Source organism: Danio rerio, chromosome 9, assembly GCF_049306965.1.
Source record: "Danio rerio strain Tuebingen ecotype United States chromosome 9, GRCz12tu, whole genome shotgun sequence".
NCBI lineage: Eukaryota > Metazoa > Chordata > Actinopteri > Cypriniformes > Danionidae > Danio > Danio rerio.
The window spans coordinates 26,165,001-26,187,010 of NC_133184.1; the positions used below are offsets into that span (position 1 = coordinate 26,165,001).

At 38.3% G+C, this 22,010-nt stretch overlaps 1 long non-coding RNA gene across 5 annotated transcripts in view; it reads right to left on the reverse strand.

Annotated features, from left to right (window-relative positions):
• Positions 1-7,465: 7,465 nt before the first annotated feature.
• LOC141376130 (uncharacterized) overlaps positions 7,466-22,010 on the reverse strand; it is a 354,504-nt gene continuing 339,959 nt past the window's right edge. For 4 of the 5 annotated variants that reach the window (XR_012385392.1, XR_012385395.1, XR_012385394.1 and 1 more), the window contains one exon: positions 19,780-20,495. This is a non-coding gene — a long non-coding RNA (uncharacterized lncRNA). Of the gene's footprint in view, positions 9,077-19,779; positions 20,496-22,010 lie in introns of those variants that run through there. The other variant, XR_012385393.1, reaches the window with a different exon arrangement.

Genomic DNA, 22,010 nt, shown 5'->3' on the forward strand with positions numbered 1-22,010 from the left:
TACTTGCAGCCTGTCCCCGATCTATGCCTGGTAATACCCACTGTGTCTATCCATCGCCAGTCTTTAGTCATCATAGACTGTTGTTGTTGTGTGTTTGCACGTTAGTGCAGTTTGTGTGTGTGTATATGAACTTGAGCAATAAATACTGCATAATGGATCCCTCCGTGTCAGTCTCCTCGTTACAGAAGACTTCGCCCAACACGGATCCCGCAGCCATACAGGTTTTATCACAGGAAGTGACCACTCAGGCTCAGGTACTCACCACACATCAACAACAACTAACTCATTTGACTCAGTTAACAGATGAACTGGTGAGATCTCTGCAAAACCTGCAAGCTGCTCCCACAGCGCAACTCACCGCTAACTACTCTCCGACTCAACCCATGCAAACCCAGACTCAGAACGCTTCAGGAGTACGCTTGGCGTTCCCCGATAAATTCTCAGGTAACCCAGCTAAATGTAAAGGCTTCTTGCTGCAGTGTAAACTATTTATTGCTCAACAACCCTACTTATTTAAGGATGAGAATGGGAAGATCGCTTTTGTATGTTCACTGCTTACTGGCAAAGCTTTAGACTGGGCTACTGCAGTTTGGCCAGACAGTACCCCGATATTCCCCTAGTTCAATGACTTTCTCAAGCGCTTTTGCACTGTGTTTGATCACCCCGAGGGTGGTCGTAACGCTGGTGAGGAGCTTTTATGTGTACAACAGGGAGATCGACCCGCAGCTGAATTCGCTCTGCACTTCCGCACGCTGGCAGCGCAAACAGGCTGGGCTGATGATCCACTCACTACACTCTACCGCAAAGCTCTGAGACCAGAACTGCAGAAGGAAATGGCATGTCGGGATGAGGGGAAGACTCTGGATCAACTTATCGAACTGTCAATCAGGTTAGACACCTTGCTTCGCACCCGTAACCCCATATGCTCTGCTATGTCCAGTCCTGTATCCCCTGAAACTCCCACGGAACCCATGCAGGTGAGTAGAACTCGGTTGACCCCCGAAGAACGTGAATGGAGGAGACGGAACCAATTATGCCTGTATTGCGGACTTTCAGGTCACATGAAGAACTTATGTCCCAATAAACCTCCACTGAAGGCACTTCCGGTAAGTACAACCACCGTTTTCACAACCACTAATGACTCAATGAGTGTACCTGTTTGTTTGAAGTATGAGGAGGTAGAGATTTTGACTTTGGCTATGGTCGATTCAGGAGCCGCTGGTAACTTTATTGACTACAAGTTTGCTGCTGCTCACTCCATCCCTCTAACTTCCTGTACTTCCTCCCTAGCCGTCACTGCTATAGATGGGCGCCCCCTGGGGAAAGGACACATAAAGTATCAAACTCAGCCCTTATGTCTTCGCACAGGCTCTCTCCATGTGGAAGAAATCTCCCTTCTCGTTATCGACTCTCCCCGTCACAATGTGATTCTCGGACTCCCCTGGTTACAACGTCATGATCCCCAAGTCTCGTGGAAGAAGGGTGAGATTGTAAAATGGAGTGAGAGGTGTCTAACCCAGTGTCTTTACTCCATATCTCCCGTTCAGGTTAATGTTATCTCTAGTTTGGAGGATTCTGAACTCTGTCAAGTTCCCAGAACGTATCACGATTTACTCGAAGCCTTTAACAAGAGAAAAGCAACCAAACTCCCACCTCATAGTGAGTATGATTGTGCCATCGAACTATTGCCCGGCACCACGCCTCCTCGTGGTCGCATATTCCCTCTCTCTCAACCTGAAACCGAAGCCATGAATTCTTACATCTCTGAGGAGCTGGAGAAGGGTTTCATAAGACCTTCTACGTCACCTGCTTCAGCCGGGTTCTTTTTTGTTAAGAAGAAGGACGGCAGCTTACGCCCTTGTATTGATTATAGAGGTCTGAATGAAATAACCAGTAAATACCGTTATCCCCTACCACTAGTTCCCGCAGCACTTGAACAGCTCCGCTCAGCTCAATATTTCACCAAGTTGGATCTCCGAAATGCTTAAAACCTTGTTCGCATTCGCCAAGGAGATGAGTGGAAGACCGGGTTCTCTACCATTAACGGGCACTACGAATATCTCGTTATGCCCTTCGACCTAGCTAACAGTCCTTCCGTGTTTCAAGCCTTTATCAATGAGATATTTCGAGACATGCTCAATAAGTGGGTCATCGTATACATTGACGACATCCTGATCTACTCTAATTCCCTACCAGAACACGTTCAACATGTCAGAGCAGTGCTAAAACGCCTCATCCAGAACCAATTATATGCCAAAGTATCCAAATGTGAGTTTCATCAGACATGTATTTCATTCCTGGGTTACATCATCAGTCACGAGGGAGTTGCTATGGATCAGCAGAAAGTTGACGCTGTCACTCAATGGCCACAACCCGAAACCATCCGGCAGTTACAACGGTTTCTGGGATTTGCCAACTTCTACAGACGGTTTATAAGAAACTTCAGCTCAGTAGCTGCTCCTCTCACCGCGATGGTAAAAGCCAATAATGCCCGTCTGAAATGGAACTCGGAAGCCATTCGGGCTTTCAACCAACTCAAAGCTCGCTTCACGGAGGCACCCATTCTGTGTCACCCAGATCCCACACGACCTTTTATTGTGGAAATTGACGCTTCTAATTCCGGTATCGGAGCCATCCTGTCCCAAAGATCCCCCACTACGAATAAGCTTCATCCCTGTGCATTCTTTTCCCGTAAGCTGAATTCTGCTGAGAGAAACCATGATGTGGGTAACCAAGAACTCCTCGCCATGAAGGCTGCACTCGAGGAATGGAGACATTGGCTTGAGGGAGCAACACACCCGTTCACCGTCATTACTGATCACAAGAATTTGGAGTATATTCGTTCATGTAAACGCCTGAATCCCAGTTCTTCACCCGATTTGACTTTCAAGTCACCTACATTCCAGGCTCCAAGAATATTAAGGCGGACGCTCTCTCTCGTATCTCTGACGAGGAAACTTCGCTAGAGGAGGTAGAACCCATTCTTAAGGACCCGTTGATTATCGCACCCATTAGATGGGACATCAAGCATGAGATCACGCAGGCTTCCGAACAAACTCCTACTCCACAGGCATGTCCCGAGGATAAAATATATGTGCCCCCCATGCTCCGTGAGAAGTTGATCGCTGAGATACACAGTCACCCCAGTTCAGGTCATCCAGGCAGCACTGCTACAGCTCAGATGATTCAGTCTCGGTACTGGTGGTCCTCCCTGAATAAGGACGTGATCAACTTTCTGAATAAATGTTCCCCCTGCCAAATGGCTAAACATTCCCGTCATCGTCCAGCTGGCTTATTACAACCTTTGGAGATTCCCCGTCGACCCTGGTCTCACATAGCCATAGACTTCATCACGGATTTGCCCCTGTCACAAGGAAAAACCACTATCCTCACAATTGTGGATCGCTTTTCCAAAGCCTGTCGACTCATTGCCATACCCAAGCTACCCACTGCCCTCGAAACCACTGAGCTTCTGTGCGAACATGTATTTCGCTATTATGGTCTTCCCGAAGACATTGTCTCAGACCGAGGTCCCCAGTTTACATCCCGATTATGGTCAGTGTTTTTCCAGAACCTCCAGATCAACATCAGTCTAACTTCCGGCTATCACCCTCAATCTAACGGACAACCAGAACGCCTTAATCAGGAGATCGGGCGCTTCCTCCGCACATACTGTCACGCTAACCAATCTAACTGGAACAAGTTCCTAATGTGGGCGGAGTACGCACAGAACTCCCTGAGAAAGGCAGCCACAGGTCTAACCCCGTTTCAATGTGTTTTAGGTTTCCAACCTCCTCTGTTTCCCTGGTCCGGTGAGACCACTGACCTTCCCGCAGTCGATACGTGGTTCAAAAGGAGTGAGGAGGTTTGGAACGCAGCTCACACTCATCTGTCACACGCTATCCGAAGGTTTAAAGAACAAGCCGATCGCCACCGTCGTCCTGGTCCCACGTATTCCCCAGGACAGTGGGTATGGCTATCTACAAGAGACCTTCGCTTGAGACTCCCCTGTAAAAAGCTCAGTCCCAGGTACGTGGATCCTTTCCAAATAGAGCGTCAGATTTCACCTGTTTCCTTTAGACTGACACTGCCTAACCATTATCGCATTTCTCCTACCTTCCATGCTTGAGCAATAAATACTGCATAATGGATCCCTCCGTGTCAGTCTCCTCGTTACACTATCTATCTATCTATCTATCTATCTATCTATCTATCTATCTATCTATCTATCTATCTATCTATCTATCTATCTATCTATCTATCTATCTATCTATCTATCTATCTATCTATCTATCTATCTATCTATCAAACATTAGTTTACAATAGCCAAGCATTTATTAGTCAATTATTTATAAGCCAATTAGTTAATTTTTGTCAATGTTAATTTAATCATGTTCAATCATTTACATTTTTTTTTTTTGTCATTTACAGTTATATGTGCTGCATAAAACATAAATGTCATCTTTCTTCTGAAAATAAGCTTTAAATTAGTCAAAGTGAAATAAGCCATTTAAAGCTCAGTACTTTCTTGGTTTTTCTTCAGTATTATATATAAGCGCATTAAAGAGGAGCATTTGATATTTCTGGAAGACAATACTTTCTGCATGCTCTCTCCCCATTCACATGCAAGCGGAGTATGACAGCAAATGACATGTTGCCTAGCAACGTGACATTTGACGAGATGCTAACGGTTCTCTTATGTGAATCTGGAAGTGGTCAATTTAGATTCTACGAACAAACTTCAAAAGAAAAGATCTATGAGACAATCAGAGCAGTGCATTAGCAGAACACACACACACCAGGTCACGCTTTGTCAAGTGATGTTTTTCTTTTTTTTTTAAAGGTGCAGTCATTTCTTTATTGTTAAGAGGTGGAACTACCTGTTTGTTGATCAATGGTTCAATCCTCAACAGAGACATTGTATTGAGGCATTACTTGATGTATTTTGATTCCGGCAGTGGTGTAGATTCTGTACACAGAGCTGGATTATTGCAATGGCTATTACAAATCTTTTAATTTATAAAGATACTTATTTAGATCATGTTGCAATTGAAAAAAATTTACTTTAGATCACTTAACCCCACCCCAAAGCTAAACAACCATTGCACTGTGAAAACATAAGAGATTGAAATGTGCTGAAAGATTTACATTTTAATTTCAACACTGCATTAAAATCCCTTTAAATCTAGCCAATTTCTTCAAAATATGTACAGAGAGACTTGAAAAACAAGAACAATTGCAAATGATTAGACAAAACATGCCAAAAAAAGTACAAAAAATACTGACAATGTGTTGCATTTGTCAAAAATAATAAAGACAATGTGCTGCATTTGAAGTGCATGTTTTTGACTGTATGATAATCTTAATACTTTAGCATCTATGGATATTATGCAATAACTGGTAACTTTTCATTAAGGCAACTACTCTACAAAGAAGAATGTAAGAGTTTTATATTCCTAAAAATCCATTAAGGTCCATCGCAAAAATTGCAAAATAAATAAAGACATATCTGACAATGTGCAGGGTATAGGTCTGTGATAAGATACAGTAGGCAAAGTGTGGGCAATAAAAAAGTGAAATATTGTGAAATTGATTGTCTGCTGAAGTCACTGGAATTGAAGTTATATAGCTCTAATGTAGAAGTCAGAACAGTGTAGCCCTGCTCTTGTGTCTGAGAAGTACTGATTTCAGACCAGCTGATTGGAAGACTAAGAGGCAATCAGAGGTCTTTTTCCTTCGATCAGTGGTCATTTCTCCTCCAGCCATGTTACTCTGCTGCCTGTCACTTTCTGTCTCGAAGGCAACATTAAAGGCCTTTAAAATCAATAACCGCTCAAGGTGGATTTGTAAATCTTGGGTTATAGCCAAAGATATAAAGACCTGTCATCGCAAAAAAGAACAAGAACATTGCTTTGTTTGTTCGGCAGGAATAATTTTTGAAACAGGGACAGAACAGAATGGGCAATTGTACTGCAATATTGGCATCGCCATTATCATCAGCAACTCCATAAAAATTAATTGTAGTTTCGATGCAAAATCCAGTTTTACTTTCCCGGAGGCAGAACATAATTTAAGTATATCATCCCAGCACACTGGCTGCTGATATCAGTCCATCTAGCTGCATCTCCTCAGCTTCAGTACTTCAGGAAGTACTGTCATGTAATGTAATGTGTATTTATTTAGCTCATTTATTGTGTCTGGCCATACACCTAAAACGCTTCACTATTATGAGGGGTAGGGGGTGTCTCCACATTACCACCAGTGTGCAGCATCCACTTGGATGATGCAACGGCAGCCACAGGACAATGGCCCCAGTGCGCTCACCACACACCGGCTATAGATGGAGTGGAGAGACAGTGAAGAGAAAATTAGGTGGATGGGGATGATTAGGAGGCCATGATCGGTAAGGGCTGATGGAGGGAATTTGGCCAAGACATCGGGGTTACACCATGGGATTTTTAATGACCACAAAGAGTCAGGACCTCGGTTTAACGTCTCATCCAAAAGACTGCAACCACTGACAGTATCCCCATCACTTTACTGGGGCATTAGGACTCACACAGACTGCAGCTTCAGCACCTTCCACTGGTGTCACTAATACCACTTCCAACAGCAACCTAGTTTTCCTATGTGGTCTCCTATTCAAGTACTGACCAGGCGCAGCCCTGCTTAGCTTCAGTGAGTAACCAGCCTTCGGCTGCAGGGATGATATGGCTGTGGTACTTTAAGCTTGTTTATCAACCCCAAATATGTGTGACCCTGCTAACATTACTGCAAAACTTGAATCATGCAATTGGTATATTTTGGTGCCGTTTTTAGATGCTACAAGGACTGTAATAGATAGACTTTTTCTCCTATTTCAGGGGGGGATAAGCAAGTAAACTGAAAATGACTGTGGGTACGAAATGGCCACAAAATGATTGTTTGTTGCACATTTTAGAGAATTAACAAAGCAAAATATGGTGTGTCTGCCATCGAGGGTGAACAAAATCATTTTAGCACCATATGGAAACACAGATGGAATCACTGAATCAATATTAATAATAATAATAGTAATAATAATAATAACAACAATTATCTATCTACAGCTGATTCAGTTGTGCATAATAAGGTATATAGTAAATAAACCTCATATATATTGAGTTTCTTATAAATTTCCATAATTCAAGACCTAAGCACATCTTAAATTTTACAGTTATACATTACATTAAATTACACAAACATTTTGTATCCTTTAGTAAGCATACTGTATGCCTAATCACTGTAAAATTATGAGAAGTCCCTGTTGATATGAATATGCCGTCGACAATGTTCTGCCAGGAACCTAACCAGACCCCCTAGTTTTTCGTGATTCCACGATTGCTGAATCCAGCTTAAAATCAACAAAAAGTCACAAATTTTTGCAATCCTCCAAAATGTAAACGCAAAATAATTGTAGAAAATGTAAATAATCTCTTAAAACATTGAATTCCAAACCACATAATTAAATCATATTTATTTGAATTTGCAATTAATTGTTTTACATGACATACAGTTGTTGAATACGCAGCACATGTTATGTAGTTGAGTGAAAATGATGACTCACCTGCGCCCTCACAATCCAAACATTGCATAAAGGGGGAAAGGGAGGTCAGCTTGCACATGCGGACAAAGCGTGAGTAATTTACATGTGAAGTCAAAGCAAAGAAGGGATTAGACATGGTGCGAATTGGCCATTTTGTGCATTTGACACGCTTCAGAAGAAAGTTGGAGTAAACATCTAACAAACTGAGCAATTAAACAAACAGATAGAGAGTGGTTCACGGATGACAGCCACTGAACGTGACTGAATTGAAGGACATTATTTGTGCCTTACATGTATGGCTGGTATTATGATGTGCGTCAAATCAATAAATTATTTTGCTTAACTCTTTTCCTGTATTTAAAGAGAGAAAAACGATTCCCTGCCATTGATGAGTTTTACTGCAATCACGTTTTAGGAAGCCCTGCTAACATATGTCCTATGTGTGAGTTACATGATGTCATATACCCCGGAGTGAAATCAGAGAGAGAGAAGGATCATGGATGAAAACAAGAGTTATCCAACAATCCTTTGGCTTAACCCCCACCATCTTAGATCTGTTTTAGATCTTGTATTTACAAAAGTCCAAAATAAAGAAGTTTTATTTTTATGATTTGTGTCATTGTGTCAGATAGCACACCTAACAAAGTAGGCTACCTAATATGGTAAATAAGATGCCTAACTGAGTGTTAACAAGGGGGGAAAAATGAGCAAGAAAATGCATTTACTAAAGCAAGCATGCCATTTTACCTCTTTTTGTTTTACACACTGTAGCTTTTAACTGTTTTGTGGTACCATGTATCCCTGAACCCGAGCACTCCACACATGCATGTTTTTGCAGTTTTACAGACAGTCACGTATTTCCAGAGAGGATTGGTATTAATTCAAAGGGCTTTTTGCCTTCTCAAGTAGAAGCTTTTTTGTTTGCTTCTGGAGGAGTAAATGAATTTAAATCACTGCCAAAAAGCTAATGTATAAGGCATTCTGTAATAAAAGATTAACCGTGTTGCTGAGAACGCACTTTACGATGATGTGCTGTGTTTGCATATGTAATGCCCAGATGCTACACTGAAAGCCATTCAGAGTGATGCTTCTTCCTAAGTAATTGCATATTAAGGCATCGTCTCAACTTCAGATTTTCAGTGATGAATCCCTGCAATCGCTCCCCATAAACAAGCTACAACTTGTGAATCATAGCCCAGCTTAGAAACATGCATGCCTATTTAGGCACTTGTTCACAAAACGAAACAAAGCAAAAAAAAAGTCAGATTTATCTTCCTTTCTTGCCCACTTGTTCCCTATGGCTCACTTAACATTTAGAGGTGGAGAGGGAGGTGGAGAGACAGAAGAAAAGAAAAATCTTGCCTGGAGGTGATATGTTGCAAAAAAAAAAAAAAAAAAGTTGCCAACTAAAGAGTCAGGATGTTTCTTCACATTTCTCCTTCTGTCACGCATCTCTCCGCCTTTGGATCTTCATCCCACATCTGCCTGAAACATCAGTGAGTGTTGGTAAGGCTGCAGGCAGAGAAACGCTGTTCATTAAACAAAGCTATTCCGTGCCCACTCACTGGCACTTGTCGTTATGCATCTCCAGATGATCTTTTTTTCTCCGCGGCATAATGAATATGCATGCAGTTGGGTTTGTTCCACCTGAGAGGAAAGGCATGTGTGTGTGTCTGTGTGTGTGTGTGTGATCATGTATGCACTGAAGCATATGTGTGTATCTCTGGAGATCGTGGCTGTTGAAGCAGATTGTCAGTGAAACGATTTGCTGCTTTTTCTTGTTTTACTGTATTTGTGTGTCTGCAAGAACAAACATTGTTATGCTTTATGACTAATTGAGTGTTCATCCTTAGAACTGATATAATTATGTTTTGCCAGTTATTTGTTATTAAGCGATGTGGATATGAAATGTCTCCTGTCACAATCAGTACAGTACAGGTATACACAAACACATGCACTACTGTAAGACTAACGCTGAAGGAAGAAAGAAACTCAGTTCACCACAATTACGGTGTAAAACTACAAATCAGCAAATTTACATAAACAAATCAAGTGAAAATGTAACTCACTTCTCATTTCAAACTCAAATTTCTTTCTGTGGAAAACACATGATATGTTGAACTATGTTTTTTATCATTCAGATAAAATAATTCTAATAATAATAATAATTTAAAAAAACATCTGAAAAATAAGTCCACATAACTTATTTTTTTTTCATTAAGCCTACGTCAACTAAATCCAGTCATTGCATTGTTTTTGTTGGAAACACACACACAAAAAAGTCATTGTAGTTGTCTGTTTAAGCAGAAGGTCAGCCATCAGTGCAGGATTAACCCAGTTGTGATCTTTGACATTTCATCCTGTCCCTTGAAGGACAAGATTTCCCTGGAAAGCTCCTGCTATTGAGAAAGACTGATCCCCTATATTTCCCCTTTTAACCCTCTTCGGCCTTCAGTCAAAATCCCATGATACCAACTATTACATCTGCTTTTTTTGGTCTATCCATTTTATTGAATAATACTGTTGACTTACTGCAACAAATTGCAATTAACATTTATTTATTTACCTTCCTTTCTTCCTTCCTTCCTTCCTTCCTTCCTTCCTTCCTTCCTTCCTTCCTTCCTTCCTTCCTTCCTTCATTTAATGAGACAAACAAGCTTCTTTAGCTTAAGCTGATAGAACAAAACAAATTCTCAATGCTTTCTTCTTAAAATTTATTAAAATCATTAAACATTTCATCCTACAGTTGTTATTCATTCATTCATTTTCTTTTCGGCTTAGTCCCTTTATTAATCAGGGGTTGCCACAGCGGAATAAACCGCCAACTTATCCAGCACATATTTTGCGCAGTGGATGCCCTTCCAGCCGCAACCCAACACTTGGAATGTCCTATGTTATATATTTTAAAATAATATTGCATGTTTTTTAATTTTGGCTATATACTGCACATTTTATTTTTTACTTGTGTGTACACTTATTATAGTTAAGTCAGCAGTAAACATATGCCAACAGTTTATTTTACTACCAAAATATTATTGCAAAAAAAAAAAAATGAATGAATAAATAGTAGTTTGGTAAGATTTTATTTTGATGGTCCCTATTGCACATTTTGTTGTCTACATGATGTTGAAGTACATGTCAAATTACTGTAACCCTAACCCTAACTCCAACCTAAGAGTCTACTTATAATCTAATGAGAATTAGCTTAAATTTAACAAAATGTGTTAAAGGGACCATGAAAATAAAGTGAAACCCGTATTTTTTTCAACTCGGGCTCATTGTGGAAACGTAGCCCCGCGGACGTTTCTGCGGACCGCCATTTACGTCCCAGGAGGTACGTATTCGAGCGTTTTTTTTGTTTTTGCGGATCCGCGAGAGGCCGCTGTGCGCGCTTTTTCTCTCGGGAGCGCGCGGCTTTCGCGCCCGCGCTGTTCTCGCGCGAGAAGCCGCCGGATCGGAGAAAAAAAAAAAAAGCAAAAGCCCTCGTCTTCAATTTCAACCGCGTTTTCGGATCCCGCCGCGTTCTCACCCTTATTTTCCGGATTCCGTTTTTCGTCTTACCTGATTTCCGGAACCCGCTGTTCCCCGGATTCGATCCCAACGCAACGCTGTGAGCTAGGCGGACAAACTGATTGCGTCGGGAAAGCCCTCCACTCGGAGGCGAGCCGTCGGCCGGCGAGTGCGAAGAGTAGGGGCGGAGCGGCGCCACACCGCTCCACCACCCCGCAGCGTTCGCTCGAAAAAAACCAAACGCGGCCTTTACGTACCTCCGGCCACGTAAATCGCGGTCTCCAGAAACGTCCGCGGGGCTACGTTTCCACAATGAGCTTGGGTTGATTTTTTTACATTTAATACATAAGTACAATACAAATCAAGAATTTTGTATTTCCACTCAGCTCAGATTGAAAAAAAGGACTTTATACTTGTTGTATCTAAGCTTATACTTGATTAAATTGTGTACTTGGTCCAGAACTTACAGTATAATAACACAACTTTGTTACTGCCAAATATTTGAAATAACTTAAATTGAGATCACAGTGAAACAAACAGACATTAATTAGTTGTTGAAATTGAGTTTTCTTTACAGTTATTAGAAAACATCCCAACTTTTAGCATCTATTAGTGTACAGTGCACTATAAAAAGCATTAACTCTTATCATTAATACAATTGTGCAGTTAAGTATTATGAATACGTTTGTTCACCTTACATTATTTAAACAAGTAATCCAAAATTTTGAGCACATTAAGCTAATTAGATTGAAGTAATTTTGACATACAATAATATGCATTTACAACTTTTGAGTGATCATGTGTCAAAAGCATGTTAATGATAAGGAATGGTGATGAAGGAACTGAGGAAACAGGGGGCACATTGGGTAGCGCTGTCACCTCACAGCAAGAAGGTCCCTAGTTCGAGAACCAGCTGGGTCAGTTGGCATTTGGATGTGGAGTTATAAGTAAAATGGGTAAGCTGTTGTGTTTGTGCGTGTGTGTATGTCCTCGTCCACCAGGTTTGGGGTTGAATATTGGGCTAACGACTAAAAATTTGATTTTACTAAACACCAACATGGTGTGGCTAAATATCAACTTCGATATAAACGGCCCTAGGAGTGAGTAAGTACGAAAGGTATTGGTTTTTGTCTTTTCTTAAATGTTTTAGTTTCCTAATATTTTCCTAATAATGTAAACACTAATAAGAAGTTAACACAACTAATTATTTTGAGTCAACTATACTGAAGTTTACTTTATTAAGAAGTTGTGAATACAAACTATTTTAAGTTATGCCCACTTAAAATGAATACACTACTTAGAAATTTTAAGGAAATCAGTTTCCTCAATTCTTCTAAGCAAGGTCAACGTATGACATTCTACAGTGTATATGTCTAATAACAGCACTCGGCAGCAGGTGAGGCAGTTTACAACATGAATGATACATAATCAAAATGCCAAAGCCTTTCCTTCCCTCCTTGCATCCATCTGCCAACACAAAGCAGCCCTGCAGGCCTCATGGGGAATACAGGTCTCTTTTGTAAGTGAGGTATTAAGGCTTTTGGTTTGCGTCTTCCCTTGGTAGTTGCCTGCAGCTTTGGCTGAAGAAAAAAATTGCCAACGCTTTTGGTCCTATGGGTTTTTTTTCTTTGCTTGTCTTTTTTGTTGTTGTTAACCAGGTGTTTGGCTGCCGTGAAGCACTGCAATAGCTCAGAACAAATCAATGACCTTGCAGTAGGTGCACTCAAGCCAGATAAAGGAACAACTTAAGTTTCTGAGCTGGTGAAAAAGAGCTTGCAATGGTGAACTGCACCAGCCATCAAAAATGTCCTAAAATGCTGGAAGAATCTGTGGGGGGTTAAGGGACTATTACATGCAATTTGCCTTTGAGTCTGGATGTCCGGAAAACCTGTTGTGTGGAATCAAACACTCTGTTGGAGGGCATCACATCCCTCCTATCTGATTGCAGGTATTTCAAGCAATGCTAAGAATTTGAAGCTGACCAGCATCGGCAAGAGGGAAAGAAAACCAAGGGTCCGAAAAAAGCGACTGATGTGACATTGAACATTTAGAATACAATACTTTAAATAAATGCTTAAAAAGTCATGAATAGTAATTAGTAACACTTTATTTTGATGGTTCATTTGAGTATTAACAGACTGTTTGCTTAATATCTGTTGATACTGCTCCTTCAACAGATAATTAACGGACTATAAAAAAACTTTACAAGTACATGTCAACTTACACAAATCTTAATCCCAACCTAACAGTCTACTTATAATCTACTGAGAATTAGCTGGCATGTAAATACAATGTAACTTAAATTTAACAAACGGACCATCAAAATAAAGTGTGACCTAGTGATTCTCTGATATCTCAGTACACTCACAGTTTCAGGACCTTGGAGAGCACATCTTCTAAACAACTGTCAGGGGGGGAAATATGTAGGCATGATATCAACTCAACAAAACATTTTCTAGAATCTACCTATTCCTGGTCATCAGTAAACTTCTGTTAGATGTATGAAGAAAGAGTATAGCAATATACTGATACTGACAATGTCTGCTGTACGTTAAAAACAAATTATTATTATTGTGATGCAATATAGAGGTATTGTCAATGACCATACCACTTAGAACATTTGTAGTATGTTTATAATATGACAAATAATCAAGCTCTTTTTTTTTTTTGTTATTTCATAGTAAATGATAACACAGAAATTCCACTAGCAATGTTTATATAGGTTTAATAACTTCCATGAATTCCCTCATATAGACAAATGCATGTTGCTACAGTTGAAAAAATACTGATAAAAATGTTTGACCTATGAAATGTGTAATCAGCATATAGTATAGTTATTATAGTGTGGTTTTTCTGTGTTCAAGTATTTTTTGAAATTTTCATGAGGATATATATATTTTTTGAAAAATAAAAATCACAATCAAAATATAACCAGCATTACGTATAATTTAAAATTATTTCCCTTCAAACCTCATTGTGTGATAAAAAGCCACACTAGTCCACAGCTGAAACTATTTTCAAACACTTGAGTCTGGAATAAAAATGTGATTTTTTAAAAATATATTTTTGTACTTTGATGCTTCACTAAGCAACATTTATTGGGATTTTAGTTGCCTCTTTTAAGTCATTAAGTATAATAGTTTCTTTTGTATGCAAAATTTGTGTGATTAATAGTAAGAGCCTCTTGTGGAAGTTAAACGACAACAACATGAAGCTATAGTCAATAGAATAAAGGAATTACCAAAGCAAATCACAAGGGCATATTTTTAAATCTTAATGATTGAATGAATATTAATTTGAATAATAAAATGATTAAATGGTTGTCAGAATCCATCTTGCTTTATAGAATTCAGACATTTAAAGGAGCAGGGTAGAAAACCCTGGAAAGACTGAGCCTTGGCTATACTGTATATTGATAGTGTTGAGAGTCAATGCAAATCAATAGAAAAATTTACAGCAGTTATGAAACAAAGAAATCTGACTGATAAGAATTATTGCAATCTAAAGCAACTTTAATGATAAGAGTTTCTAAAGTACTGTCTGTAAGAGTCTATATCTGCTTTAAATGACCAAGTCAAATAGCAAACATTTACAAGTCAAGCAGCTTCAACGTTGATACTCAGAGTAAGCAGTTTCACTGTTATTTTTCAGTTCATATTCCTGATTTATGAGACAATTTAATGCCTAAGTGCTCTTGTGCACACTCCTAAACTGATTGCAAGCTCACATTTTCTAAGAAACGCAAAGGCTTCTCCTGCCAAAACCAAAAGCAAAGGAACCATAATTTTGCAAAAGTCAAGTCAAACCATGCGCATAAACGCAGGATAAAATAACACGAGAAGAACAATTTGTATATTGAGTTGCGCTTTGCTTACTCAGAGGAAGGCGGATGTTCTCCCTGGAAACTCAAACACCCGAGTTGCATTAAAGATCCCCACTGTGCTGTGGGCTGCTCTCATTCCCGCCACAAAATGGCTGCCTGGTGAGCAGCTTCGGCACAAACATCAATTAGAGAAAGGTTAGCTTGCACAACTGCTGGCTTGCACCAAAGACAAGGACAAAAACATAGAGGGGGTGGATTCGTTTTGGCCTTTTTCTTTCTCTCCTTCTTTGAATTTTGTATTTGTGGCTTTATATCAAAAGGTCACTTCATCATGCTTTGCTGTATCTTTGGGAATGTTGCCAGCTGTGCCCCATAGGTGGGCCAGGTGTGCTGCCCGAGTAAAAAAACAAAGGCTTTGATGATGAAATTAAATTTAGAGTGGGTTGTAAACGCATCCACAATTTCACAGCTACGTCATCACAGGTTTCCTTAACAATGGACAATGGTTATTATTTCAGAGACTACTGTTAAAAATGTCTATATTATAAACAAAACTGTAATAATGATCTTAAAGCCTTAGTAATTAATTTATGAAGCATGTTCAAAGCATTTAAATATTAAAATATTTCAGTCTGAACGAGTTTCACACTTTTTAATCTCAATGCACAAAATATGATGATGCTTTTTATGTTCCAGAAATAGCCCTATATGCCATTACAAAATCTAGTTCTGTGTTTAAAGACACATTTATAAAATACAAAAATAAAAGTTAGTAAATCGTTTAAAGTATTACTTAGAAAATATTGTGTTAATTTGAATCGCTGTATTTTTAAGCTTTTCTACACTTGTTATAGAATGTTCAGATTAGAGATGCTCCGATCAGGATTTTTGCTGCTAATACCGTGGACTGATTTCTTGTCATGATGACTGTCAATACAGAGTACCGACTCTAATGCTTCAAGCTTTATATTGGATTAAGCACACTTTCCCTCTAACTATTGACCCTAAGAGAAGATACCTTACTAAAGATAATAAATGAAGTATGTTCCATATAATCCCTTAAACAAGTCTCTTATTGCCATTTAATGTGAATATGTCATGGTCAGTAGCAGCTTTATAGAAAATAGTAGATAAAATGGCCTAACAGAACCTTCAGTTTTTATATACTGTATATAAAAGGGCCTAAAACATGCAAGGCCATTCTAATCTCTTTTTTTAATTTCATATCATCTTGATGATTTCTGGGTATTTTATCTAATTCAAAATACCTGCAATCGGTTCATAAGATCGGCCAGATTGACGAGTACCGATCGAGTCATAAAATTTGAAAATCAACCGATATCGATCTGTGGCGAGTCAATCAGGTTTTTGAAAATGTGACTGGACAAAGGGTATTATTTAGGAGTTTTGGGATTGTAATATTAAATGGGTTTTATATAGTCTGCTTTGCCATCACAATGTTAAATAACTTTTTAAATACTCTAAAAAATAAACCATTATCAATTGTAGTAATATTCCACAAATACGTACTATCACATTATTTTGACCAAATGAATGTAACAATTTTAAACTGGTTTAGAAATGTATAAACAAACTAATCAACTATCTATATATTAATCAACCAATTAATGAATCAATTAATCTTACTGACTCCAAACATTTGACAGATTATGCAAATTTTACATGTCTTGATTTTGGACAACAGATTAAAAAAGAATCCTAATAATTAAAATGCATGTGTGTATGAGTACTGACATTCAATGAATTCAAAATGACTTTGTAATTAAGCTTATGGGCATATAACCTTTATTCTCTCATTCAGTGGTCTACTGGCTTGAACCTTTAGGGGGAAATCTATCAAGGTCTCTGTTATTTATGGCAACCTTAAAAGAGAAAATTGTGGAAGTCTTGGTATAACTTTTACTTAGGACAGAGTACTTGTAGAGCAGAATCACAGCTTTAATTGGGATTTAATTCTGCAAAATATCTCAGTTTCATCAAAAAATACTGCCCACCAATTGATAAACTACAATGTAGTTCACATAATTTATTATACACCTCTAAAATGTTTTAGACCGAAACTTATTTCTTCAGCTGTTTGTGTTAAATGTAACACTGGGGCAATCAGTAGCTTTTTCTGGGAATTTCTACCAATTTACAATTTTTGGGTTAACATCTCCACCATTTTGTCACAAATCTTGGAGATAACCATTAATAATGAACCTCGCCTTTTACTATTGAATGATGATTCTTCAATAACCCTGACTCTGAATCAAAAGTTAACTTTTTTCTTTTTCTGACAATCATCAGCTCCTGGTTCCCTCCTATTCTTCTGTCAATTCAGCAATTGTTATAATATTTTATAGACATTGTTCGACTAGAGCAATCCACTGCCTTAATCATCAGGGCAACGATTTCAACAATTCTTCATTGCAACCAAATTCATGATTATTTGATCTCCATTATTAAAACTTAAGTAATTTATTATAATGATGGAGAAACGATCAAGATGTCTTTTAAGATATTTAATTTAATTGTTTGTTCTTGTAATAATTTATTAGACACTTTTTCAGTTATGTACTTCTTTGACATTATGTATATATATATATATTTTTCTACCCCTTTTATACTTATATACTTACAGGTTTCTGTATGCATATACTGTATGCAGGGCTTGACATTAACTTTTTTGATCACCAGCCACTTTGGCTTTTAGATTTCCAATATTACTAGCCACTACAAACTAGGCAAAATTTTATTATTTAAAAATATATATTTTATATTCATAAATTTGACTTTGACATGCTAAAATAACTTTGAACTTTTGTACTTTGTGTTGTGTTTGACCTTGCTCAATGTGCATGAGCAAATAGGTTGTGGTTTCATAGTGTCGCACTGCAATTTGCTTTTATGTCACGTAACTTTTTAAGGCTCAAAATTAAGAATTTACTATTAATCATTTAATTTATTTCTGAGCTCACCAAAAATAAATGATTATTTCTTAGCCATACATTTTAAATATGTGTCAAAACAAGCTGTATACATACACTTTTTATTCAACAAAACTTTTCTTTAAAAAAGGAAATTTTAAAAATAATCATTGTCATGTATTTAAAACAATGCATAGTCTGGTTAACGGTCTCTGATCACCAGTTAACTAAATGGGGAGTTAATCTCCTATTAAAGCAATCTTATCGTCCACAATATGATGAAACCATATTAACAAAAATAACTGTAAGCAAATAAAAGCAGGTTGAAAACATACCATGTGTGATAATGAAAGGATAGTCACGTTAACTTTAGGCCTGTTGATAATCTGTTCAAAGAATGGTGAAAGTGAAAGCAAGCGCTGCTGCTTAAAAAAAAAAAAAAAAAAATCTGAAGCTCTTGAAAGGAGGACTCTGGGTGCTCGAGCAACACCTTGAGTCAAGTCTGTTTCAAAGAGAACCGAAGAGAACCGATCACACCAGATGCGTTTCCAGGCACGGTTGCTTTGCTGAAAGAAACAAGAGCGTGCATCACCAGTGCACTCGCAAGTTAACATTCTCTCATCGGTATTCATCTGCTTTATTTGCTTGCACAAACGCTGTTATTTTTATTAGTCCTGCTGATAAAAGTCCTTCTCAATTCCAAGATCCCATTTTAACGCATGTTGGGCCATCTTTATTGTCGAACCCTGCTTTAAAAAAAAAAATACAATTTAAAAATTATTTCCAACAAGTTAAAGTGGCTAATGGGAGCAACGGTCTAACCTGCCACAGCTGAAATCTACCCACATTTGGTGGGTTGGCGGATGTAATGTCAAGCCCTGCATATTTTTATATGTTTGCTTGTTTGTGTGTACACATATATCATTTGTAACATTTTTAAATTTTGTTTCATATTGTTATCAACCATGCTATACACCCTGAATCAAATCAATGTTGTGGAATTCTGTTATTACCATTGCTGATAACTAGGGATGGCTGACCTGAAACTGACGTTTCGACACAGTGTCGAGATCCGGAAGCGCAGGTGTTTCGAAACACAGCACCACAGCATAATCTGAAACATCCAGGTTACATGACTAAAGTGTTTTGAAACTCCTGGTCATATGTCTAAAGTGATTCAAAGCATCAATCAGTTTAGAAGTGCTTCGAAATCTGGCGAACCTGCATTTGACTGACAGCTTTTGCTAACACTTCTGTCTCATATGGCCTAGTGGACTGTGCGTGTGCACGTTGTTTCTGTACTTCAAATGACTATTGGTTTTGAATCCCAACTTGTACAAATACTCTGAAATCATGATTTTATGTATTTTAATCATGTTACTGTTTTATGTTGTAGTCTAGATAGGATACAGCTGCGGATACGCCATCAATTTTGCATAATTTTTGTAACACTGTAAAACAATAATTAATATTTTTACAGTATTGTGATGGTTGGGTTTAGGTTTTGGGATCACATTAATAAACTACAATAGGAAATTTAATGAATAACATATATAATTCTTGTTAACTTCTGGCCACAACCATGTCTGATCTAGCAACAACCCAGTTTATTTGGGCGTCAGAGCAATGTTACAACAAAACGATATAGAAACAAAGCATTTCAAATTGATATTAAAGCATTTCAAAATAGCCTGGATTCGAACCCACTATCCCTGCATGGTAGTCAGGAACCTTAACCGCTCCACGAAAATACTTGAAGGTTCAAGCGTACAAAGTTGGGTTTAATACCTCAGTTTGCTCAACTGGTTCTTTGCTTAAGCTGTTCCAGTGCAATACATAAAAAATGAACACGAGGTGTCACCGTAGAGTAGGGTTTCGAAACGTTTCGAAGCTTCGACACATTGGCTTTGACTGTTTCAGTGTTTTATGAAGCCTCGCTTTGCCCACCACTAATGATTACCAAGTTTATTAAAACACAATAAAGTTTAGAAAAAAAAATCTAAGCTGAGGTTACATACAAACTATCCATTCAGGTGAGCAAAACACTTACCAAAACAGGAACAGGAAACAGTAAGTCAATGTTGCAAAACACAAAACAATACAAAACACAACGCCCCCATGTGGCTGCTCATTTTGCTGTGCTTCATCAGATCCTGTTGCTCCCCCGGGGAGAACAACCAAAAACAGTCATGTATTTTAAATTGGCCCATGAGTATGTGTGTGTGTGTGTGTGTGTGTGTGTGTGTGTGTGTGTGTGTGTGTGTGTGTGTGTGTGTGTGTGTGTGTGTGTGTGTGTGTGTGTGTGTGATTGTGCAGGTACATGCATGAGATATAATCAAAAGACAGCATCAGATGAAGGCAAGAATGATCCTTTTAGAAAAGACATGCGTAAAACTATTGAAAAAGAGGGAAACTAAAGATAAAAAATATGAACAGGGTCACCAGTGATAGAAGGGAATGGAGACAGTATAGGTGGACCCCATGGGGGACGTCAGGGGGGGACAGGGAAGGACGAGAGGACACGTGTCTCAGAGAGGACAGAAGCAGCCATGCGACTCCACAAGCAGACGGGGTCAGCTGTCAGAGCAAGGCCTGCTGGGAACGGGGCAGGAGAGGTGGCCGACAGGTGTCCAGACACAAGGAGAGCAGGCAGAGGAAACTAAAAAACCTAAATGCACAGAGATAAAGAAATTTTACACATACAGTACACTAAAGAGACAAGTCTCATATGTTTTCCTCTTTCAGTTTATTGTAGTTTATCTTGTCAGAGAATAAAGCTATATCTCACTACGAGACATGTTTCCTGTCAGATTACTCTGACGCCTGAAGCTATTTGTTTTATATACATTTATTTTGTGAATGTAATTTATATCACATAATGCTGCAACTGTCACTTCAATGCACTGGTAACATTTCATTCTCAAGCACGGCAACAGCATAAAGCCCTAAAAACATATTTGAACAGTTTAGACAAATTGAAAAAAGTATGGATGCCTACATTAGATTAAAAAAAGATCAAATCAAGTGGCATTCTTTTTAAAGAATGATAGCATAAGTACATCTTTTTAGTATAATGTTCACATTATTATAATTATTTTATTGACAAAATTAAATATACTTATCAAAATCAAGATTGTCTTTTGACCCATTTCCACTGAGAGGTACGGGTCGGTATAGATTGCATTATCAAGCTTGCGTTTCCACTGCCAAAAGGGTACCTTTTTGGTGGGCGTGGTGTACGACAAAGTTTCAGATGATGTCATTTTTACTCAAGGAAATGATACAGTAGTGCCGTACAGGTCGTACACATATATGAGAAGCAATTCCCATAAAACAGATGCTTTATATACATAAATACTTGTGTATAAATGTTCATTACTACCCTTTCTCTGAACATGATTTGATTATAACTGCAGATCAATGATAGTCTATTGTAACGTCTGCAGTTATATAAAATAAATAAATAAATGAAACATAAATGAACCCATACAGACCCTTACAGTCTTCACATGTTACCAATTACAGAAAAACTACACACAGTATACATTTAGTCCTTATTTGGGTTCAAAAACAACATGAAATGTAGCCCACAGTCAGTGCAAATCTCTCATATGTGTCTTTAACCTTCGTCAGCACAAGTAGCCTCTGTTAGAAAGTAATTCCGTCATTCCGAGTTCATAATAGTCCAAAAAGTGATGATAATAGTTAAAAATTGCCGTTTGTTCATGTTTCAGGTTGCAGAAAACATTATTTGCTGCTGTTTTTTCTGGCTTCTCTTTTGTTTTTTCATACTTCACTCTCGCAATTGTCAGTTTCTGAAAGGATCGGATATTAGAGCTCTTCAATGATCATGCGCATGTTATTAACATGAGCTCAAGAAGTTTGTTATTTCAAATATAGATGCGTGGCGAGCTAAAACAACAACAGGACACAGCAGATTTTGTTCTTTTTAGCTGTTCACCAAGAAGACGAAAAGGTTTGTTTGAGCTTGGGTCGATCATGGCTTGTTATTATACGTATACATTATTACAGTGTAATGTTTCAGCTGTGTTTTTAAAAATGGCCCTTCCTTTGTTTTCATTCTCAATGCTTGTTTTTAGTCTTGCTCCGTCTTTTTTCATGCTAGGTACCCTTTGCAAAGGGTGCCAAAAAGTTGTATGGTACGGTTTGCTTTTAGGTACCG